Genomic DNA, 25,645 nt, shown 5'->3' on the forward strand with positions numbered 1-25,645 from the left:
AATGTGATATTTTTATTAAAAGCATGATTTAAATAATATATATTATAGCGTTAGGACCTTGACCAGCAAAGTGATGACTTCTTTCACTCTCTCACTGAAATTGGAAGGTATGAGTGTTTGGGTAACTGGAAAATTGGACCTTGGTTTCCACAACCTCAAATACCTGTTTATTATTTCAAGGATCTTCTTCAGGCTGTACTGTGATCATATTACATACTCAGGATTACAGCTGATTCTTACAGTATTACAGTTGATATTATAGCCGATTCCTACTCGTCTCCTTTCCCATTTCCATACTGCTGGTGAGACATAGTAAACTTTAATATTTGCAACTATATTCATCTTAGTTTTTGATAAATTGGGTGTCTGATGAAATTATCTCAGAACTTTTTTTTCTTTTTTTTTTTTTTTAAAGAGTGAGGATCATTATCAATTCACAAACTTGGGCCCCCAAATTATAAAGATTAACAAAGGTACTTAACTTTAGGCATACCAGTACTCCCATTGGAGACTATTTGGAGACAGTCTAAATAGCATATACCATTTATTAATGTAACAGAGTCACAGCTGCGACCCTGTTACTAAGAAGGGGTAACAGCTGCCGAAGATTAAAACATCCGGGAAATGGGAAACACAACGCCGCGGGGAGCCAATGAGAACTCAGAAGGAGAAATAAGAGACGGAGGAAATTTCCCAAGGGTGTCTTCGGGCACGCATGGAGTGAAGAAGCGGAGGCGAGGAGTCCCATACAGCGAGGCTACGACAGGGAGTGAAACTCCCCTCCCCTCCCCTCCTGCAAGTGGAAGACGGGATCGCAGCACCTGGGAAGCTGACACTCACCTGAGAAACAGGCTCCAGGGGTGAGTCACGAGCACGGAGCAGGGAAGCGGCGACAAGTCACGGCTCCGAGGCGGTGGGGACTTGAGAGAGAGAGAGAGAAGAGGAGCAAGCAAGGAGTCCTGGAGAGAGCTATTTACAGCTATTTACAGCTGTTTACAGACTCAAGCCGTGGCCAGGGGGAATCCCCGGTTCCGGTGTTAATTAACCGCTAAATTGGTGATTAGCGGCTGAGATTAGGGTAACGTTTAGTGTACTGACTGTGATCATTTCCCAAGGGGTTCCTTGGCATATCCCCACGACTTCTTTTTCCTGGCGTTCTCAACAAGAGTAAGACCAGGCTGTAGATAATAAAGCAACCTTAATCAGAGATCCAGCCAGCGCGTTCCTTACCGCGGGTACTGGCATGTAGCAACTCTTCCTCCCCAAAATTTTGTATTAAGATCAAGTCATGGCAGGTGAGAATTGCAGGAAAAGCAGGTCCCCAGGACAGACACGCTGACAAAGTGGTGCATTGGCCAGGAAAACGTGGAGGACTGAACAGATGCCGTGGATAGTCAAGAGCCTACAAATTGGCAGCAGGCCCATAGCCTCACCTTGTGCCTCCTCCAGGGCCAGCAGGCTCAGCTAGAGGAAATGATGAGGTTCAGGACCCAGGAGGCAGAAGCCCAGATACAACTGTGGGCGAGGCAGCAAGACCTCTGTGAGAAGCTCGCGGTGCAACACACGCCCAGGGTAAGAGAAGGAGGTGGGACAGGCCTTCCCCGAATGACAGGGGAAGATGATGTGGAAGCCTACCTCGAGGCATTTGAACGGGCAGTGATGGCCACAAAGTGGGATCCAGGGAGCTGGACTGCTAAGTTGGGACCACTCATTATCGGCCCCACGCAGGCTGCATACCGAGCTTCTAATCGGACAGAGGACAGTGACTATTCCAAGGTAAAAGCAGCCATCCTATATCGATTAGAAATTTCGCCAGAAACATACCGGCACAAATTCAGGGCCAAGAAAGGACCCGAGTACAGCCAGCCCCGACTCTTGGTGCAGACTCTCGGGGATCTCGTGAAGCGGTGGTTACAGCCGGAGGAACATACTGTGAAGGAGGTGGTAGACAAGAAAATACTGGAACAATTTCTTACAGACCTTACGGGCAGTACACAATGATGGGTCCGACGCCACCAACCAAAAACGGTGGAGGAGGCACTCCATCTGGCAGAAGATTATACCATAGCCGAAGGGGAAGGAGAGAATCCCAAGAGAGAGAGGTGGGGGACCATCTTCCACACACAGAACAAGCAACCCAGCAGCTCCCTCTAGAAGGGTGGAGACGGCCTGCAAGGAGGGACGCCCGGGAAGCTACTAGGAGGTGATCTGCTATCGATGCGGAGAAAGGGGCCATATATCCTGGTTTTGCCCCAGAGCTACCCGGGATTTGTCTCCCATGGTCGAGGGACACGACAAAAAAATAGACTGCAGCTTTGGGCGACACCAAGGACCAGGCCAAAAAAACAAACCTGTAGTGGAGGTCCGCATAGGCAATACCATCATTCCGGCTATAATAGACATGGGATGCTCCCAGTCCATGGTACATAGTGATTTGGTGCCCTCGCACTTAGGGGTCCTAGGTACCCCAGTCTCTGTGGTCTGTATGCATGGGACCATATACATCTACCCGAGAAGGAAACTGGAGCTCTCCATATCGGGGAAAACAAAAGAGATTTTGGTAGGGCTAACTAAGACTCTCCCCTGCCTGATGCTGCTAGGGTTGCATTGGCCACACCTGGAAGAGGTGGTCCGCCAGCAGATGATAGCCCCGGGACCAAGGCAAGGAAACCCCGGATGCTTTGCTTTGGGGATGAGGAGGAAGAGCTAGATATTAACCAGATGATAGAAGGTGGGAATTTCCCTCGGGAACAGCGACAGGAGCCCTTGTTCCAGAACCTATGGAAAACCCAGTTGGAAGAATCAGAGCACGCGATGGGACCAATGCCGAAACCACCTCGGAACCCATGATACGAGGTAAGGAGGGGTCTACTCTACAGAGTAGAAGACCTAGAAGAAGGAGGTGAGAAAGCCCAGGTACTGGTACCCCGAAGATACTGGGAGGGCTTACTACGGATTGCCCACACCTTACCCATGGGGGCACATCTGGGACGCGATAAGACGGAGGCCCATTTCAAACGTCAGGTCTTTTGGCCTGGCATTTATAAAATGATGGAAACATTTTGTGTGGAGTGTCCAGAATGTCAGAAGACGGGGGGGGGGGGGGGGGGGGGGGGGGGGGACCAGCCAGAGTGCCATTGGTCCCTATGCCCTTGATTGCCCAGCCATTTGATCACATAGCCTTGGATAACGCTGGGCCTTTCCCGCGTAATAAACTGGTATCCGGTCTTACATTAGTAATCATCGATTATGCCACAAGGTTTCCAGCATTCCACTAAGATCCGTGACTGCTCCAGCCATAGTAACAGCCCTACTCTAATGGATAGCCTGGGTGGGAATACCCCGTGAGATACTAACTGATCAAGGAAAAAACTTTGTCTAAAATCTTGAAAAGGGTGTGCAAGGTCCTAAAAATAGAACAACTATGCACAACTGTATACCACCCACAAACGGATGGGTTAGTGGAGCGGTTTAATCTCAAGGGAATGCTTAAGGCATGTATTCAGGGGGATCCACGAGAGTGAGACGCGCTGTTACCCCCATTACTATTTGCCATAAGGGAAGCTCCACAGGCCTCAACGGGGTTTGCCCCGTTTGAACTAGTTCACGAACATAGCCCCTGGGGCCTACTCGACCTAATATGCAAAGAACGAACACAAACCCAGAGGGATGATTCTCAAACCCGGGTGATAGGAGAGTTCAGAGAGAGATTGCAGAAAGCACTAGACATCACACAGAGACACCTCAGCCAGAGTCAAGAGAGACAATAGCAACAGTACGATGCACGGGCCATTGAGAGAGAATTACAGGTAGGGGATTGGGTGGTGGTATTACTTCCAGATAGCACTCACAAGCTGACAGCTCAATGGCAAGGACCCTTTCAAGTAACCAAACGGATGGGACTTGTGAGCTATGAGGTATTGCGTACAACCCCTACGTGGCATAGGCAAGTATACCACATTAACCTCCTGAGGAAATGGTGACAAGGGGAAGGATGGTTGGTGAAACCAGAGGAAGAGGGAGAAGAGGAAGAGGCTACTACAGTACAAAGCCTGATGGGGGCCCTGGAGGCACCCCAAGTAGACGACCAATTAGATTTAAGACAACAGGCAGAAGTGAAAGCCCTAATCTCCGAGTTTCAAGATGTGTTTAAGGAAGTGCCAGGGGAAGCAAAAGGGATCTGTCACCATATTGTCACCCCTCCCCCCCCGGAAGAATAATTAGAGATCATTGGCGGAAGTTACCACGATACTTGTGGCCGGTGGTCCGGCAGGAGATTGACCAAATGAAGAAAGTGCCATCAGAAAAGCCAATGGCACTTTATCGTGCATCAGCAGATGCATGACGAATAGGTCCAGGGAGGTGATACTTCCCCTCTATAGGGCGCTGGTCAGACCGCAGTTGGAGTACTGCGTGCAATTCTGGGCGCCACACTTCAAGAAGGATGCGGATAACCTGGAGAGGGTCCAGAGAAGGGCAACTCGTATGGTCAAGGGCCTACAGAACAAGCCCTACGAGGAGAGACTAGAGAAACTGGACCTTTTCAGCCTCCGCAAGAGAAGGTTGAGAGGCGACCTTGTGGCTGCCTATAAGTTCATCACGGGGGCACAGAAGGGAATTGGTGAGTATTTATTCACCAAGGCACCCCCGGGGGTTACAAGAAACAATGGCCACAAGCTAGCAGAGAGCAGATTTAGACTGGACATTAGGAAGAACTTCTTCATAGTTCGAGTGGCCAAGGTCTGGAACGGGCTCCCAAGGGAGGTGGTGCTCTCCCCTACCCTGGGGGTCTTCAAGAGGAGGTTAGATGAGTATCTAGCTGGTGTCATCTAGACCCAGCACTCTTTCCTGCTTATGCAGGGGGTCGGACTCGATCATCTATTGAGGTCCCTTCCGACCCTAACATCTATGAATCTATGAAACGAGGAATAATTGAAGAGTCCCAGAGTCCCTGGAGAAGCCCGATAGTAGTAGTAGTAGTAGTACCTAAACCAGACAGCTCTATCAGATTGTGCGTGGATTACCGAAAGCTAAATGAGATAGCTAGATTTGATGCTTTCCTGATGCCTCAGATAGATGACATGCTTAAGAAAATTGGTCAAGCCTGGTTTATATCCACCTTGGACCTCACGAAGGGTTACTGGCAGATCCCAATGGCTGAAGAAGACAAAGAGAAAATGGTGTTTGGGACCCTATGGGGGCTCTTCCAATTTAGGAGAATGCAGTTTGGATTACATGAAGCAGCTGCATCCTTCCAATGACTAACGGAACAACTACTGGCCCCACACCAAGGATATGCCATGGCCTATATTGACGATATTATTATATTCTCCCCCAGTTGGGAGACACACTGCGAACACCTAAGACAAGTACTGGGCAGCCTCCGACAGGCAGGTCTGATGGCGAACCCACGGAAGTGTGCATTGGGGAAGAGGGAAACACAGTACCTGGGGTTTATAGTTGGCCAAGAAACCATAAAATCCATAACAGAAGAAGTGGCGGCCATAAAACGACAACCTCTCCCTAAAATGTTAAAGCAACTCAGATCATTACTGGGATTCGCCAACTATTATTAGCGGTTCATCCCTGACTTTTTGGAGAAGGAAGCACCTCTAACCGAGTTGATGAAGGGGATATGAAACCCGATAGCCTGGAACCCAGGGGCTATAAAAGCCTTCAACCAATTGAAGGAAGCATTAGCCCAACATCGCATCCTGTACACCCCGGATTTTCGGAAAACCTTCTTTCTCCAGACCGATGCATTGGCAGTAGCACTGGAGGCAATATTATTCCAGAAAGACCAAGGAATAGAGAGGTCAGTAGCTTTTGCCAGCCAGAAACTAAAACTGGCAGAGACCCGTTACTCTACTATAGAAAGGGAATGCCTAGCGGTCCGCTGGGGTATAGAATTATTCCAATATTATCTATTAGGCAGGAGGGTCGTGCTTATTACAGATCACACACCCCTGCGGTGGTTAAGAACAGCCCAACTAAATCATACAAGACTTATGAGGTGGTCTCTGGCCTTACAACCTTTTTTCTTTTCAGTGGAACACCAAGCAGGGAAAAGAAGTGGAAATGTAGATCTCCTATCACATCCAGGTGATGGTCCGGGTAAAGATGCAGCAACGACCAAGCAGGACACCGGAAAGTCATGCACCAAGTCCGGGTCTCCAAACGGGAGCAAGATGCATTGGAAAAAAGATGAGCACAGGATAACATAGAGGTAGAAAGGATTTTTTTTCGTCATTGTTATTGTGGGATCCTTTTCAGAAAGAATTGGGGGGGAAGGGACGACCCACCTTAGTTGATACAAACATTTGCAGAGAGACTTGAAAAAAAAAAAAAAGAGGGGGGGAGCTACAAAGCGGACAACACCATGGAGCAGGTGGACTACATAACTGGAGGGGAAGGTATGTAACAGAGTCACGGCTGTGACCCTGTTACTAAGAAGGGGTAACAGCTGCCAAAGATTAAAACATCCGGGAAATGGGAAACACAACATCACGGGGAGCCAATGAGAACCCAGAAGGAGAAATAAGAGATGGAGGAAATTTCCCAAGAGTGCTTTCAGACACACACGGAGTAAAGAAGAGGAGTCCCGTACGGCTAGGCTGAGAGGCTACAACAGGGAGTGAAACTCCCCTCCACTCCCTTCCTGCAACTGGAAGACGGGATCGCAGCACCTGGGAAGCTGACACTCACCAGAGAAACAGGCTCCAGGGGTGAGTCACGAGCACGGAGCAGGGAAGTGGCGACAAGTCACGGCTCCGAGGCGGTGGGGACTTATAGAGAGAGAAAATAGAGAGAGAGAGAGAGAGAGAGAGAAAGAAGAGGAGCAAGCAAGGAGTCCCGAAGAGAGCTACGTTCTGTTTATGGACTCAAGCCCCGGCCAGGGGGAATCCCTGGTTCCGGCATTAATTAACCGCTAAATTGGTGATTAGCGGCTGAGATTAGGGTAACGTTTAGTGTACTGACTGTGATCGTTTCCCAAGGAGTTCCTTGGCATATCCCCACGACTTCTTTTTCCTGGCATTCTCAACGAGACTAAGACCAGGCTGTAGATAATAAAGCACCCTTAATCAGAGATCCGGCCAGCGTGTTCCTTACCGCGGGTACCAGCACATAATAACTCTTCCTCCCCCAAATTTTGTATTAAGATCAAGTCGTGGCAGGAGAGAATTGTGGGAAAAGCAGGTCCCCAGGACGGACATGCTAACAATTAACATAACCCATCAGGTTTGCCATAACTATATCAACTATGCCACCATAAAATTAGAGATAGTTAAAAATAGATCCTTTAATATCCAGCCAGAACATCTGAGTCGCAGTTTTACACATGCTCTGGGACATGGCACCAGATGCTTTAGTTAGTAAACCATGCTAATTAAAAGTGCCTGTGCATCACATGTCTCAGTGTCTCCACACTGAAAAAATGGCAGTGGGGCACTTTAAACAAAAGCTTATCAAACATGTTTTATTTCAAAGCACCTTGCCAGCATTTAATCAGCACAGGGATACATGGGGATGCTGATACACATGACATGGAAGGATGCTGGAGAGCATCAATTTCCATGCTCTGGGATGTGCTGGATTTCCAGGGCGTCGGAGCAGGCTCCCTGCATATCTCTAGGAGTCCTAGATATTATGACACCAAGCATCAATATAAAAATTTAAGATATATGTCCTGCAACTGCAGATTCCATATGTTGACTGTACTGCAAAAGTGTAGTAATACCCTACTCCCCAAAACACCAATTAACTTCAAATGTGTTTCTAAACACTTATTAAATAATTAAAATTTTAAAAGTATATTGCAAAAAATCTTCTAATTATGATAAAGGAGGGAACCATGTAAACGTATGGTTAGATTTAGGTCTCAGAACAGGCTACCATAATGCTGTCTGTTTGCATGACTCATCCTCTCCTGCCACCATGTGGCCAGTATTTTGGATAATTTAGGATCTGATTTTATCATCATTAGTTACAAAACTCATACTTCAATCAGCATGCAACCCTATCCTTAAGCTATAACAGCATGTGTCAGGTAAGGGTTTTTCTTTGTCACCTGCCTTATTTTTAAATTTTTCACTTAAATCTGTTAATTTACCTAAGGATTTCAATGCAAAAAGCAAGGGTTTCTTGGGATGATATCTTTTATTAAACTAACTATATAGTTGGGATGCCTTTGAATGCATGACATTTTTCTTCAGGTCTACAGATCTCAAAGCACTTTGCAGACATTGGTAACTTAAGTTTTATAGCACCACATGCAAAAGTGCTAAATAAGAGTTGTGTTTTATATCAAAGATCTTGGGAAAATATTTTGAGGACTCCTAAGATGTTCAGTCTCTAAATAGCATTCTGCCCTGTTGGACTTGTTTTGTATCAGCTTTAGCAAACCCTTTGTCAAGAATCAGAGAGAGAGAACAACCCATTCTACAGTACCTATCAACTTTGACCCTAGCTCTCTCATAGCGCTGGTGAGTTCACTGATCACAAAATTAGTGGTTATTCTAGGATGGATCTTTGTTCTTGAAAAATATCAAAAGGTCTTAGTTTAATCCAAATGGGAACAGGGGTTTTGTCTTTATTTTTATTTTTCACAAGGTGGAGAAAATATCCTGACCACCTTTACCCAAAAGTCAATGTATTAGAAACAAGGTACCCTAGTTCCATATTCCTTTTTCCTCTGTGAATGTATTTCTCTACTGTAATGCTTTTAAATTGTCCATGCCCATTATGAGCAAGGCTTGTTGTTAGTTCTCCAAGCCTTACTCATATTGAATAACATCACGCTGTTTGATTGCCTCTCCACCTACCTTTGACATTCAATGTTAGAAGAAACGTATTTGGCTAACCAAATTCCCAAAAGCAACTCTAGGAAAGCAAATCCATGATCAGATAGCCTCCATCTCTATCATTCCCAGAGGATCTAGTGTTCTCTTAAAAGCTGCCTTGGTATGTGGAGGCAAAAAAAAGATGCAAAAAAGGTAGAGATTTGCACCTGACCACAGTTAACACATTTCTTGTCCTATTCATTATTTACTTGCAGAACACCTAGCCTTCAAGGAAAGACCAAGACAAAAATTCAGGAGAAGAGTTATTCAAGTAACTGAATAAGGATGTGGCAACCATCAATCTTCCTGGAGCATGGTGCATGCATGAGGGCCACCCAGACCTTTGATGTGTATGCCTAGGGAGGAATTTTTGGAGGAGTAGAGGCTGTCCAGACCTTCCATCCTCCCTTTAGGCCACTGAGACAGAATCCAAAGACCAGACTGAGTCCAGATGTTTGCTGCATCCGTGGCTGTAGTTGTATAAGCGTCTGGGAATTGAACCCAGGTCTTCTGCGTGGTAGACAGAGGTTCTACCAAGGATGCTGAACCACAGGGGACTCCACTGAATAAGAATAACAAACATCAATAAACATGGCCTCTTTTAAACAAACATATGGCCTTAACTGGTCACCAGAGTAAAAACAAATTAGGACCTTCAGGAAAAAAATGCCATTCCATAGGCTATCCTTGACATTTATTTCCTTATCAAGCTGGAACAATCCTTTACCTAAATAAGAATAAATCAGTTATCTAATGGACACAAGAATGCACATATATCCAACATAATGTACCCAATATCCAGATTAATAATTATAGCAAACACTCTAATCTGAGCAAAAATAAGATCAAATTCTAGTCATACATAACTCATTGGCTTTATATGAATATCTTCATTGCTTTAATAGGACATGGGGGCAAAAATTCATAGAATTAGGTCCCCACCATTCCACAGTCTGAATTTTATATTCGCTCAAAAAATTCATACACATCATATGAAGTGGAACACCATTTTTTAAGTTAATTAGAATCAGGAAGGTGTCCTAATGTGAGCACATTAGAATCCCTTACCAAAATGAACCATGTTATGTTTAAAAGCAAACATTCCATGTGTTTACAGCTCTTTGAGCTTTTCATCTCTGCTTGATTCCAAGTCATCCCTGTTAAAGCTAACTATGTCAAAAGCATTAGATGCGGGGCTGTTTTCGTTCTGATGTCCTTCAGTTCTTAGTACCTATCTGCTTTGCTGTCAGTAATAGACAGCACGTCTGAATCTCAACAGCCCTAAAAAAAGCTACTTGTATTTAATGATATCAGTCTAAATTAAACCGGTTCTCCAAGTTCTGGTAACCAGTGTTGCCTATCACTTACATCTTGTATGCAGCCAAATACAGTCAGACTTTCAAGTACTCAGCTCCTACTCAGCCATATAAGTAAGGTCAGATTTACAACAGAATTCATAACCAGCAATTTCCCTGAAGAAACTTAACAGACAGATTTTCAAGAGCACTCTGCACACAGCATCCTGAGAGCTCCTTTGGGGGAAAAAAAACAAAAAAAAAAAACTTTATTGTGATTCCTAAAAGGAAAATTAACTCATCTGCAAAATCTGGCCCTCTACATATGCTCCTAAGGACAAATCAAACACTGGCTAGAAAACAAAGCACAGCTGTGCAGCCTCTCTTATACTATCCTTGTGCTTACTGCCCAGGTTCTCAGAATGGATGAGACCTGGAGGGAAGGGCCCTGATCCACCTACAATTATACGTACACACACACACACACACACACACACACACACATACATATACACGCACATACACACTTTACAAGACTTACCTTTCCATTCAGAGAAGATTATAGCAATATAGTGAGATGGTTCATATGTATCCTATTCAAATGACAGATACTGGTGATTATTTAATATTTACTCCAGTGTCGCATCTTATCTTCTTACCCCTAAACGGGACTCTTTTGGCTACTTCTGTCTGAATACTTAGTTTGCCTTTCAACAACCCATCTCCCTTTAACCTTTCCAGATAGGTCAATTGCAAGGAGGGGTGGGGAACTGTGCTGAAAACGGTCTAGAATGCCTATTAAAAATAGCAGGAACAGTGAGATAGAAAACATCTCATTGGATGCTTTGGGTCCAATAGCCTGGAAATTTACCAGGATTCACCAGTGAAGTCAACAAAGATGCAGCTAGCTGGGATCTGAAGTCAAGTTGGAAGGAAAATATTCTTTGAAACCTGTGTCAGGAAAGAAGGATATAGGAAGTTACATGGGAATGTGAGGTTTGGCCAGGAGACTTTAGATGAGGGAGGAATGATGAATAGGGTGGCCTCCACACAATTAGATACTAGACCTAACCGCTCCTACACAATTCTTCATCTTCTGTTATTTTTAAACATTAGGCACTTAAGCATGATTCTGTTTCACCCTGCTTGAGTCCCTGAAAAACTGTTCATACAAAAGTTATGGGTTTTTTTACTTAGGGTAGAAACAAATGTCACATGACATTGCATTTGCACCACCATGAAAATGTTTATGGAGAGACAAATGGTGATCAAATACATGTCTCTATACATCATCATAACATTGCAGGCAAATCAGCGGTGTAACAAAAGGTACTAATAAAAAAGTGTGCCACTTTATTGCAGTGTAATAGACATCCTGTGCTGCTCACACTTTTATGCTGCCCGGAACAGGTGTCCTGGGGGTTTAAAGAGCCCAATTCTGCAGACTCCACACACTGTGGGAATTCCCCTGAGTCCCCCAGAGAAGGGTTTCTCAGCCAGTGGGACACTGGTAGGACATGAAGGTCCTCTAGGTGGGACTCAGGTCGCAATGGCAAAACTGCCTCTGGGGGACCCTTCCCCCTCACTCATCAACCAGTGGGACCAGGATTTTTTGACCTTACATAGGTGGGATGTAAGGTGCAAAAAGTTAACTGCTGCCCCAGAGCACCTGCCCGACTTACCTAGCATCATCAAGGGCACACCTCTGTAAGTACGGAAAGCCTGCATTGGTCTTAGCATGGAGGCAGGGGACCCAGGGAATCCCCAGCATCCTGTGCCTCTACACTGGGATCTGCTTAGGCAGACCTGTCCCTGGGATCTCTAGGAACCTGTCTAGGTAAGCAAGGAAAATTGAGGTTTCCTCGCTTACCCTGACCCATTCCCATCTTCCCCTGTTTACCCAGACACATCCCTAGAGATCCTGGGGACATGCCTGAGTAAGAGGAGAAAGCTGAGTGACATGGGATGGGATCCTCAAGGACAGCCATGATGTCCCAAGGCCCCTTGACCGTGCCAATTTGACCCAGTGGGCACCCTCAGTTCTCACCTGCCACATCTTTGATGGAAATATAAAAATAGGGAGGCTGCCTTTAAGTCCTCTTGGACATGGTTTGATGGACTCTGAACTCCATTGGTTCCCAGACCCCTTGTAGGTCCTGTTTCACAATGGGTCTTTTGGGGGCACCCTAGCCTTATGGGTTATACGTATGGCTCGCAGATGGTACTGCTATTGTCTTGCCTAGGCCTCATTATAATTTGACCCCTTGTCCTCACTGGGCTCTCCGGAGCCCTTGTCACTATGCCCCTTGGCACTGGGCTTTCTGCAGCCTCTGTCACTACACCGCAAAGTGCCACGCCCTCTCTGGCGCCAGGGTCTGTGCCCCCCAAATGCCACGCCCCCTCTGGTGCCAGGGTCCCCACACTGCTGTGGGCCCCCAATGAGGCCTCCTCCTTCCCCAAATAGCTTCATCCAAACCACTGGTCTTATAAACGGCAAACAAAACATAAGCCCCTGCGCTATAACATAACACAAACTACATAAGGTGTGCTCAGCCCCTTTACATTACCCAGAGCAGAACTTAGTCAGGCCTCTTCCCTTCTCTTGCTCTAGGAGGGCTCCTTCTCCCTTGGCCACCAGCAGAGAACTTACCTCCCTAGTCCTCGTCCTGGGGTTTATATGGGCCCAGGGCCCTGCCCCTTCTGGCTAGCTGACCAGGTACAGGCTAATTTCCTCATTAGCTGGTTGCCATGGCAAGCTGCACCTGGGCTCCTGTCTGGCTCTTTGGGCTCTTCCTGGGTAGTTTCTGCTCTTTTAGGAGCAGGCACCTAAGTGCCCTGTGACACTGAGCAATCACCCCCAGAGCTTCAGAGGCCCAATCCAGCCCAGGAATTCCTGGGGTGCACAGGACCAGGCTCCTCAAGCCCTGGGAGAATACATTGCCCCTTATCCTACTGCCTCAATGGGTGAGACAAGGGGCCACACGTATTTTGCCCAATGAAGCAGCACAGCTGTGCCATGACACATCATGAGAGAGCTGATCTGCTTCATTGGGCAACGTACAAAAACAGATGCATTCATGAATTTTCAGGGACTCAAACAGGATGGAATAGGATCACACCTAGAAGTCTAATAGTTGTAGTAACTGGTACTCAGTTATCCATCTATAAATCTGAGTGTAACAACTCTGGAGTTCTCCTTTCCCCATGTTTTAAGCTTTCTATACCTTAGTTTCTTAATGCTTGAAATAAAGAATATGCTGCTGCCTCTGAAGTGTGTGAGTCTGAAATATACAGTAATCCTAATGGAGAAACTGCTATAGGAACACCTGCTGTTCTGATCATGATCACAAGGCACTATCATACTATCAAACATGTTATACTTGCTTTGGCCCACTGAACCTTCTCATAATCTATGGAAGACTTATACTACAGGGGAAAAAACCCAGAAAAATACCCACAGTCCAACTACCAAAAACTGGCTGGGTGATACAATCTGTACATGTAATCCAGTGGAATGCTGCTGAGCATAACAATATGATGATGAAATGCCCTATTCCTGCAGTCTTAAAGAAGCAAGAATGTTGCACACCTCAAAGCAAGTTTGCTTTGTGCTAGCTATAAATGAGAGGTGGACTTAAACCATGGACTTAGTGTAGCAAAATACTTACGCATGTCTATAGTTTTAGACACATAAATAGTTCCACTGGAATATACTGGAGTTGCATGCTTAAGTTATATGCTATGCTACATCAGAGCCTAAAACCCTTGAATCTAAATATGGTGTTGTAACTTTGATGTGCTATTCTTGCAGTTTCTTCTTTGCTTGTTATTATTAAGGTTAAGCTATTTACAGTTTATTGAGGTTGTAGCAGCACAGTACCTCAAGGCTTTGAATTATCATGATCATATTCAGCATGTTAGGCATTTGGAGTCTGCCTATTACCTGGTAAATTTAGTTTAAATTAGTCTTATAGACTTATAAAGCTCTGAATAGGACAAACCTGCTTATATCTGACACTTCTTCCTTGAGCCTCATATAATACACATACTTCCTTCTACCTGAATGTAATCGTCAAGCCAGAATCTATGGTAGTGGCTGTGACAGGGGGAAGTCCTAAGGCCAATCACTACATCAGTCCACCCACCTTTCTCTCCTGCCATGCCTTTGATATAATTAATAAGTTGTTTGTAGGTGGGAGGCTACCCCTTTTATGCCCTAATACCAAGGGCATAATTCATGACTCTAACCTCCCCTTTACCATGTCCCAAGCCTCGCAGGTGTTATACTACTATCTGTTACCTCTGCGCCCCTCTGGTGCTGGGCTTTTCCTCCCTGTGTCTCTGCACCCCTCTGCCACTATGGATCTCTGCACCCCTGTGTCTCTGTGCCCCTCTCTCTCCACGCTTGTTACTAGGCTCTACTGGAATAGAGGAGCTTTCTCCAGACACTAATAAGGCCTCCAAGCCTCCCCTTATAGCCTCATCCTGGTCCTGTGGTGCAAACAGGAACACAAGCATAAGCCCCTGGGCTATAACTTAAACACTAGCAATGCCAACAGCGCTATGCCCCTTTAAGGGGATAAATTTCCACCCTTAGGGCAACATGCCCCTAGCCCAATGTACTAGGAGTATGCAAAAGGTGCCGTATTCAATTTGGATTTGGCCCGAATCAGGGACAGAGATTCAATTAACTGACTCAGATCACTGTCCCCTATTTGATTTGGCCAAATCCGAATCTCAAGATTCGATGCTGATTTGGAGAATAGGCAATTCAGCCATAGACACAGCTTTAAATATTTTTTCTACATGCCTTGAGGTACCAGACATGGCTCATGAACGCTGCAATGCTGGGGCAGATGGAGCATCCTACAGGAATGCGGGGGGCCCCCCACATGCTCGGTGGCAAACCCAGAAGTGGACCAGAAGTACTTCCGGTCCACTTCTGGGTCTGCCCCTGAGTGCACTGGGGCCCCCCCACACTCCCTTGGCTCAGTGATTGGCCACAGGGGGATCCCAGTTGCCCCCCCAGACCCAGGAGACACCAGTCACCAAGCTGGGGAGGCACAGGGGAAGAGGGGCCCACATGCTCCCTGGTGGACCCAGGAGTGCTTCTGGTCTACTTCTGGGTCTGCTGCCGAGCACGCTGGGGAGCCCCCATGCTCCTGTGGGACGTTCCATCCACTCCAGCATCACAGCATTCACAAGCCATATGGTACCTTGAGGTATGTAGAAAAAACATTTAAAGCTGTGTCTATACCCAAATCGCCAAATTATTCCAAATTGATTTGGAGGGTTCCAATTCGATTTGGAAAGATTAAAAGGTCTCCTGATTTGATTCTGATTCAGAGATTCGGCCACCGAATCAGGCCAAATCTCTGCTGAATCAAATCAGGGACCGAAGCTTCGCACAGCCCTACCTTGGAGGCTTCTGGAGTCTTGCTGCACTTGGGTAGTAAAGCAGGCATCACCAAGTCTCAGGTAGCTCCCTCATGCAGGAGCTCCTTCCCTGGCAGTTGCCAGAGACAGTGTCCCTGCTAGCTCAAGCCCTGAGCTTATATGCCCCCAAACCCTGCTTCCTTCCAGTCATGTGATGCCTGCAGGTGCTGCCCAATTACCCCCTTAGTCTGTTACCCCAGCTACCTGCAGATGTGGATCTCTGCTTAGCTTGCAGAGCTCCCTGGCCAGGCTACTTCAGCTTTAAAAGAGCAGGTACATCTCAATGCCCTGCTACAGTGGCCTACACTCTATCCACTCCCCCAAACCCCACCAAATACATCTCTTCACAATTAAAAAAAAAATCACTTAAAAACTTTTATTTCTCCTGAAAAAATGTTCTTAAATTACTACCATTATTGTTGTTTTTGTGTTCTGCTTACCAATTTGCCTATAGTTTTGTAGCAGGTCTAGTATTTCTAAGTAAAAAGTAATTGTTTTTATGATATTGCTCAGTCCCCCTGAACCCTTAGGATATTTCTAGTTTTAGCTTTACTATGTAACAGGTGTGCAAATCAAAATTTAGTCATGTGCTTTCTTTTTAATATAGCAAGAATCCCACTTAAAGTTTTATGTCCTAGAGTGCTCTCTCCTGCTGTTTAAATTTCAGGAAAAAGTAAAAAACATTCATCATCAGTGACCCCTCACAGTTGAGGATGATCACTCCCACAGGTCAAGTACAGGGTTGTAGACAAGGCATCACCATGTGTCCCTGTCCCAGGCTAGTTTTTCCTAATTTGTGATATCAGTGTCACATTTCTTAATGTTCACCTTGAGGATATCCTTGAAACATTTCCTCTGGCCCCTGCATGTCCTTTGTCCTTGACTGAATTGGGAGTATAGCAGTTGTTTTGGTACATCAGGCATGAACACAAAATGCCCTGTCCACTGTAGCTGGTATTGACTAATCAAGACTTCCATACTGGTGGTGTTAGTGTCAGTGAGGACACTGGCATTTGTGCAACAATCCTCCCACTTTATGCCAAGGATCTTCCAGAGGTAGCACTGGTAAAAACATTCCAGGCCTTTCAGATGGTTCCTGTAGGTCACCCAAGCTTCAAAGACATAGAAAAGAGTTGGAGTTACCACAGCCTTATATAATAGGAGCTTTGGTCAATTCAATATGGCTGTGCAAAGCTTCAGATCGCTATTTGGATTTGGAGATGATTCAGGTGATTCAGAGGCCGAATCTACAAATCTGAATTGAATCTCTAGAAGCCTTAAGCATTCTGAGTTGATTCAGAGCTTCCGAATTGATTCAGAAAAGATTTGGCAATTTGGAGATTTGGCCATAGGGTATAATGTGGAATCAATGAAATATCTATAATTTTGTTGTTTTTTGGCTGCTTTGGATGAAACTTACAGGGATGGTAGCCTATGCCATGGGCATGCCACATGCCAAGTTTCAAGGTGATAGGTGCAGGAGCTTCTGGGAAACTGCACCTCAAAGTCCTGAAAGCAAAACTCAAGTCACGCGTGTGTGTTAAGCAGTGCCAGACCAGCCTCTGGCTTCTTTACTATTCCTTCCATCCAGGACCAGGAGACACACCAACTGCCCATACTTCCTCAGCCTGACAAAGGGTTTTTCAACCCAAAAGCTTCCCAAGTTATATTTTTCTATTTCATTTTTTTTCATAATAAACATAAAAACACAAGATAAGCCATCACACACCATGAGTAACATATATCCAAAACTTTACTTCTTGCTGTCAATTCCTTTATAAAAATCAAGGCATTGTCACAGTTCCATCTGGGTACCTTTGTTGCTGCTGGTGCTATCGGTGTTGAGCCAGCTAAGTTATTTTGACCTGCCATAGTTTACAGTGGTGGACTGAACTGAGGCTGTAGGGGAGGAGCAGACCTCATGGGGGCACACTGCCAAGTTGTGCAGAGTCCCCAGTGCCAGGAAGGGTGCACCTTAACGCACACACAGTCCCACAAGCACCTATGTCCTGAGTTTTGCCTGCTTGCAGCCAGAGGTGCAGGGCCCCAGAATCCAGACTCCCCCTACACCTATCTCCTTGACAGCTGGCAGGCTTCGTGGCTGCAGCAGGCCCTATCAGACCTGAAGTTTTTACCTCACTGTGGCTTATCACACACACACGTGACATGAGTTTTGCTTGGCAGCAGCTTGAGGTATAGTTTCCCAGAACTCCCTGCACCTATCGCCTTGAAACTTGACACACAGCATGCCCTCAGCATGGGCTACCACCCTGAGAGTTTCATCCAAATCAGCCAAAAAACAACATAGGTATAGATATTTCATTGATTCCCCATTATACCCTATGGCTGAATCTCTGAATCTCCGAATCTTTTCTGAATCTTTTCTGAATCGATTCGGCTGAATCAAATTGGAAAAGTGATTCAAATCTCCAAATCAAATTGGCCAGATCCGAGTTGGCTGAATATGAATCCGAATCAAATAGTTGCCTATTCGCACAGGCCTATAATTCAATATCATGATCATTGAACACATGATAATACAGTCTTCTGAAGGCAGAGCTGGCACTTTGGATCCTATAGTGGATCTCCTTATCAATGTCAGCCTTCTTTGAGAGATGGCTGCTGGGGTATGCAAAGTGTTAACATTCTCCATTGCCTGTCCATCAATGAGGATCTTTTCTGGGGGAGTTAATTGGCCTGAAGCAGGCTGGTGAAGCACCTTTATTTTGCTGATGTTAAGGGTCAGGTCCAGGCACTGGGATGCTTGAGAGAAACAGTTAAGGGCCAATTGTAGGTTCTCTTAAGTTGGTGCAATGATAATACAATAATCAGCATATATCAGGGGTGGGCAAAGTCCACACTGTGGGCCAGATCTGGCTGGCAGTGGACTCCATTTCCCAGCAGCCTCTGCCCTCACGGTTGGGGCCAGTTTCCAAGAAGACCACAGCAGTAAATGCACTGTGATAGTGCAAGGCCTGGGTTTCTGTGGAGACTGGCCCCAACAGCACTGGTAGGGAGCAGCGATGCCAGCCTCTTCCTGGTGCGAGGGCTGAGGGAGGGCTGTGCTGTGGACAGAAGTGGGGTGGCCCCAGTGGTGGTAGTGCTGGGAGGGTGGCTATAGGGTACCTACAGGGAATTTGGGAAGGACAGAGCATGCACCAAGGCATGGAGCTGCTCCGGAGCCAGGCCAGGATCTAGCAGCGGTGACAGCATGGTCCAGAGCCAAGGCAGAGTCATGATCTGCAGTCTGCATGCTAAAGGCAGGGGAGGCAGGCAGCAGATTGTGGCTCTGCCTTGGCTCTGAAGCATGCTGTCACCGCTGCAAGGACCAGGGGCAGCACTGAGATCTGCTGCCTGCATGTCCCTGCCAGGCGCATGCAGGCTGCAGATGGCAGTTCCGCCCCGGCTGTGGATCATGCTGTTACTGCCAGGAGATCCCAGCCAGACTGCAGAGCAGCTCTGTGCCCTGCCACACACCCTTTGAGCACTGCTGGAGCCTGTCTCCGTGGAAACCCCAACCTCGCACTATCACAGTATGACTGCTGCTGGGGCAACTGGAAATTGGCCTCAGACTTGCATGCAGGGGCTGCTAGGAAATGGAGTCCATCCACTAGCTGGATCTGCCATCTTGCCCACCCTTGCCATATACAGTTCCTAATGATGTTCTTAGCATTTTTCCTGGATCTGCCAGGCTGAATTAAGACTTGGGAAGGATTTCCTCCGCAAGAGGGAGCAATCAGTTCAGCAGAATTGAGTGAGGATCTTCCCATCAATGCAGAGGAAGGCAATATCTCAATAGTTTCCATAGTCAGACCTATCTACCTTTTAAAAAATGGTGACAATATTGGCATTCCTTGGGTCTGCACTAATTTCTTCAGTGTTCCAGATTTTAAGAAACAGTGTAGGGAGCTTGTTGGTCATAGTTGCTAACTTTGAAGATCTCAGCTGGTATGCCATCAGGGCCAGAAGCTTTGTTTTTCTTCATCTGTCTTATCACCTGGTGGACTTCTTCAGAGGTTGGTAGATTGACAAATGCTTCCCTTAGTGGATGCACTGGGATTGATTCAATTATTTTATCAGTTACCATCAATTATCAGTTCAGGAACTTTTGGTAGTGCTTCTTCCAGCAGTTTTTGATGGACTTATTGTCTTTGAGCAGTGTACTGTTGTCTTCAGATCTAAGCAGGGTAAGTCCACAAGAGCTTGGTCCAAACAAGACCTTGGTCCAAACACTGCCTGAATTGCACTAAAGAAGCTCTTCATGTCATGATTGTCAAACAACTGTTGGATTTCTTTCACATTCTCTTCCCACCATTTGTTTTTGATTTCTCAAATCTTCCTTTGGGCTTCAGCTTTAAGCCATCAAAAAGTTCCCTGCTTCAGACTGGACATAGGATGGTTTTTGCTAGTCACAGAAAGCTTTTCTTTTCTGATCAAGAAGGGCTTTGATCTCAGCATTGTTTTCATCAAACCAATCCTGATGGCGTCAAGTGATAAAGCCAATCGATTCTTTGCAAACCTCATGGATGGTCTCTTTTAGAGTTTGCCATGTTCTTTTGTACCTGTCACTTCGTTTGAAGATAGTGTTAGTAATGACAAGGTCATTAGGCCTGTACACGTAAGCAATTATTCAATTTGGCTTCGGATCTGGCCACTTCAGATGCCAGTAATCTGATCTGGATCTCCGGATGGGTTTCCTGCTTCGATTCAGCCGAAGTGGCTCTGAAGCTTCGGAGCCGCTTCGGAGATCTGGCCATAGGGTATAATGGGGAATCAATGAAATAACTATAACTTTGTTGTTTTTTGGCTGATTTGGATGAAACTTGCAGAGATGGTAGCCTCTGCTGAGAGCATGAAGCCTGACAAGTGTCAAGAAGATAGGTGCAGGGGTTTGGGGAAAACTGCAACCCAAATTCTTGAAAGCAAAACTCAAGTCACATGTATGTGTATCACCACAGGGGGGTGAAAACTGCAAGGGTGGTGGCCCCTGCTGAGGCCACGAAGCCTGTCAGCTCTCAAGGAGATAGGCGCAGAGGGAGTCTGGTGTCTGAGGCCCTGCACCTCTAACAGGTTGGCTGCTAACAGGCAAAACTCGTGATGTGGGTAGGTAACACTGTGTGTTTGTTAAGGTGCACCCTTCCTGGCGCTGAGGCCTCTGCTCAACATGGCAGTGTGCCCCAGTGAGGCCTCCTCCTCCCCAACAGCCTCAGGCCCAGTCCACCATTTTACATAACAATAGGTTAAATAACTTAGCTGGCTCAACTCCAGTACCATCAGCAACAGCATCAAAAGTACCCACACGGAACTGTCACATAGGCTTTCTTTTAATAAAGGAATTGACAGCAAGAAGTAAAGATGCTGTGTTATGTTGGACATATGATGTTACTCTTGGTGTGTAATGGCTTATCTTGTGTTCTTATGTCTATATGTTTATTATAAAAAAAGGAGTACTTAAAAATATATCTTAGGAAGCTTTTGGATTGAAACCCCCTTTGTCAGGCTGAGGAAGTACCTGCAGTTGGTCCTGGATGGAAGGAATAGTAAAGAAGCCAGAGGCTGGCCTGGCATGCAATGTAGGCAAGAAAGCCAGTCAGTGAAAATGGAAATGGAGGCATCAGAGGGTGAGGGACAGTTTGGGGTGGGGGGAACAGGGGATATAGCAGCACAGGTAGAAGTGCAGAGGTGCCTGGGGTGTCAGATGTTTGTCAGGCCGCAGCGTGCCAGAATTCCACTGTTTATATTGAGTCCATGAGTTTCTGTACCTACTACCCAAGAGGCTGATGAAGTGCAGTTCATAAGCCCAGCTCTGAAAAGTGGTTTGTACATTCAAACAAGCACCTAACATCATCACCAGAACAGGAGCCAACTTCCTACAGCTCACAACAGAAAACCTGCCAACTATCTCCAGTACCCCCACAAACTGCACACTACAATCTATCAAAGACAACAAAACCCAACTACCTGTGGGGGCACATTTCTCACCAAAAACACACTATGCCTCCAGTCTCTCAGGCCTGATCCTGAGACGGACCAAATTACAATGCAAACCACTTTTCAGAGCTGGGCCTGCAACCTGCCAGACATCTGACACCCTAGGCACCTCTGCACTTTTACCTGCGCTGCTACATCCCACTTTCCTCCCTACCCCCCACCCTAGCCTGTCCCTCACCCCCTGATGCCTCCATTTCCATTTTCACTGACTGACTTGCTTGCCTGCATTGTGGGCCAGGCCAGACTCTGGCTTCTTTACTATTCCTTCCGTCCAGGACCAACTGCAGGTGCTTCCTTAGCCCGACAAAGGGGTTTTCAACCCTAAAGCTGGCATCCTGGGCAGCTAAGCAGAGCTCACTGGGAACCTCATAACTGGACTGCAACTAGCAAGCTTCAGGCTTGTCAAAGACGTGACAGGTCTGGGCATTCCCCAGCCAGAACTTTATGCATGCATGCATTAGCTGGCAGTTACGCATTAGCTGGCGCCTCCTACCCGCGTTTCACCAGGGCATTATTGCTCCTGGCATTTATGGGGCTGCCACACCACCAGCAGTCCCACCAGGGCTCCCTACCCTGGCAGGGTTCAGTTTTGTAGCAACACCCCCAGTTTTTCTTTTTTTTATTTTAAAATGCATTCCCTCCCCTTCCCCAACCATTTCTGACTTTTCTCTCCCTCTCTATTCCCTATAGATAAGTATAAGCAAGCTCAAACTTAGGATAAGCTTTAAACATTTTTATTTTGCTAGCAAGTTTTTGGTTTTGGATATCCATTGTTTTATATCATATAATTATTAGGTTTGTATTAATTTTTACTGTTGTATATTGTACTATTATCATTTTTGTATTGATTTTTATTATTACATACGGATATAGTATGGTTTAGGCCTGTGTTTTTAAGTGAACCAAAGTCATGTCAAGTTTCCATTTTATATGTCAAGCCTGTATCTTGTGTCCTCTGTCTGGGCATCCCATGTTGCAATAATATGATTCATTGTACCCCTCGCATGTAAACTGGTTCCCCAAAGAATGAGAAAGATTGGGAATGACTGAAATACAATGGTAGCAGGCCTCTACTAAATGGCCTGTAATGACTGGGCCATCACCTCGCATTGATTCACCCAGGAACCATGGACAAGACCAGCATTTGAAAAACAAAAAACCCTGCAGAACCAGCAACTATCATTGTACCCCACCATTACAGACACCCAAAACTGCACATCCCTGCATGGAGCACACATGCTCAGTACATCAGGGGCTGACCCTTGCCTGGGCATGCCTCCTGTCACTAGGGTCACACACGGTCTGCCCCTATAAAAAGGGGCAGTGAAGACAGACCCAATGGGAACGCCATTTCCATCCGGACCAGACCAGCTTCATGTCACCTATTCACCCCAGAGGCCCTGCCGGAGACCCCCTCTGGACAACACGGAGCTGAAGGAGACCCCGACTGACCATCAAGGATCAACTTCCAGCCTGGGATAGGTAGATATTACCTGCACACCTCCTCCTACAATTTGGACTCTCTCTTTCTCTCTCTGTCTCTCTCCTGGACTTCAGTGGACTTCAGCCCCTGCACCAAGCCTCTCTGCTGCCATTGTGTGGGTGTGGGTGAGTGGGTGTGTGGGTGCAAGGGAACCAATTTGGCATTGTGTCACCATCTCCCCTGTTCAATAAAACCACTGTCATTTGCAACCCCGAGTTGGTCATGTTTTACTGAATCCCAGTCCCTTCCTTATCTTAAATTCCAGCCTCATTCTCTCTCTCTCTCTCAATTCCAGCCCCTACCCCTCTCCACTAGTTTCCCGATCTCCTCTCAATTCCTACTGCCTTTTCCCTGTGACTTTCTGCTGTCTTTCTCTGATTTCCTGCTGCCCCTGCCGCCTTTCAGTCTCTCCTGCTGCTTTTCTGTGATTTTCTGCTGTCCATCTCTCTGGTTTCAGGCTTCCCCCCCCCTGCAGCTTCCCAGACTTCTCTAGCTGCCCCAGAGCCATCCTCTGGCTCCCCCACACCCAGAACCCCTCTTTAAGACCCACGCTGTCCCTTAGCCCCACTTTCCCTCTCCAGTACCTACCTTTTCAGCCTCCCCATAGCTCTGGCTCCAGTTCCAGACTCTGTACTGGCATGCTTCCCTGTTCTGCAGGCTTTGGGCAGTGTCTTTTAATCAATTAAGATCAATTAACCTAAAGTTACCCCCAAGCCTCAGTTCTTCAGCCCAGGCCCCTGCAGTTTACTGGTTCTAATCCCAGTCTTGGTAACTTTAAATCTTTACACTTTTACTTTCTTACTTTAACCTTTTCCCCAGGTATCCCAAGTACACCAAGCATATACATACATATACATCACAACACCCAACTTAGGAACTCACTTGTGTGTATGTGTAGGTGGGTAGTATGTGTGTGAATTAGTGAATACACATATATACACATATATAGATATCATTGTGTGTGTGTGGTATATGAATTAGTAATCCATGTATGTGTATTGGATGTGCAGGTGTTGGTAACTGGTAACTGATTCTGTCTAAATTTGGTGAGTGTGTGTAACGTGTATAGACTTAAACTAGTGATAGGTGTGCATGAACCTAGACTAATTATTTTGAACGTGTGTGTATCTGAGCTGCTAGTCTGAGTGTGTATACCTAGTAGGGGTGTATGCACCTAGTGAGTATATGTGTGCTTAATTGATTTTTATGTGTGCATGTGCAATTGTACACCACACCCTCCTGTCTAACAGCGCAATATTGAGATCGTGAGCTTTGGCCTGACCCCTCAGGGCAACAGTTTTAGTGGTCATGCCCAGGACCTGGGGCCTCCTCCTTCCCCATAGCCCTAATCCCATACCTCCAAGTTTGTCCTGGCAGGGGACATGTTCTTCCCCTGCTGGTTGGTGATGCAGTTAGTGCCACCTCCAGCTGAGAGTGGGGCATTACTTGGCTTTTAAAAAACTCAAAAAAGGAAATTGGTGCAGACAGAGTGAGGAGGGTGGCACTCAGTCCGTCTGTAGGTGGAGCTTGGGGAACCCCAGCAGCAGGAGGTTCACCTTTAGGAACACCGGCTGCTCCACCAAAGTGGGATCCAAGAAAGTGTGGTGGGGTGTCACAACATCCCCAGCAATGCTGAACACCCTCTCACTTGGAATACTGGTCAATGGACAGGACAGGTATTGCCGGGCAACTGTGGCCAGATCCTGCCACATCTGGCTGCAGCTTGCCCAGTAGGCCAAGGGGTTGCAGTCCAGTGCCTCCATATCCTCAGTGAGATAGGTAGCCACCAAAGCCTTAACATTACCTGCCCAAGGCTGGGGTCGGGTGTGTTTGGACCCCAGCATTAAAGCCATGCCCATGGCCCACATTGGCAGTGGCTGGCATGGAGGAGACTGGCTGGTGCTGGTGCTGGCACCAGTGCTGGTGCTGGGAGTGCTGGCACGGGAAAGTAGATCCCTCTCTTCCACATCCCCTCGCCTCTGCACTTCGGCCTCCCTGACTTTGTTGACCAGCACCTGTGTCCAGTGATTGAGGGTTTGGGGGCTGCCAGTACACATGCTCCCCTTCAGCCTCGGGTCACACATGCCCGCCATCAATTGGACCGTACTGGACTGCAAGGGATCCAGCCGTCTCCTGATGCCCTCCTTCAGCCACCTCACCGGTGCCTGCAAGTCTGGTGACAGCAGCCTGCCCCAGCCAGGAACATTGATCCCCTGCAACTTCTCCATTTGGTTCTCAAGTCCCTCACTATGGGGATCACCTGGCTGAGGCAGGCATCGCCAGCGCTAAAGGTCTCGGTGGCCTTGAGGAAGGGCGTGAGGACCACCAAGATCTGTGAGATTGTACACCACTCAGTTCTGTTCAGGGGGCCACATCCTGCATTATATTGTGCTGCGGGATGCTCAGCTCTGGCTGTTTCTCCCACAGCATCTGGCCCCCCCATGATGCTGTGGTGGAAGTAGCCCACCACCTTCCTGCCTTTCGAAATCAGCTGGCCTGTAGCAGTAGTGGTAGCAGCACCATCACCAGCAGCCCTCTCCCCCTCCAAGGCATCCCTCACAATGAGGTGCAGCCTGTGTGCCACACAGCGGATGCCAACA

The 25,645-nt window shown here is 46.8% G+C and overlaps 1 long non-coding RNA gene across 1 annotated transcript; it reads left to right on the forward strand.

Moving 5' to 3' along the window:
• Positions 1-693: 693 nt before the first annotated feature.
• LOC109285677 (uncharacterized) lies at positions 694-13,406 on the forward strand. The gene is made up of 3 exons (XR_009455243.1): positions 694-860; positions 6,049-6,226; positions 9,056-13,406. It is a non-coding gene; the product is annotated as an uncharacterized LOC109285677 (long non-coding RNA).
• The last annotated feature ends 12,239 nt before the right edge of the window (positions 13,407-25,645 follow it).

This window comes from Alligator mississippiensis, chromosome 10 (assembly GCF_030867095.1).
Source record: "Alligator mississippiensis isolate rAllMis1 chromosome 10, rAllMis1, whole genome shotgun sequence".
NCBI classification, from domain to species: domain Eukaryota; kingdom Metazoa; phylum Chordata; order Crocodylia; family Alligatoridae; genus Alligator; species Alligator mississippiensis.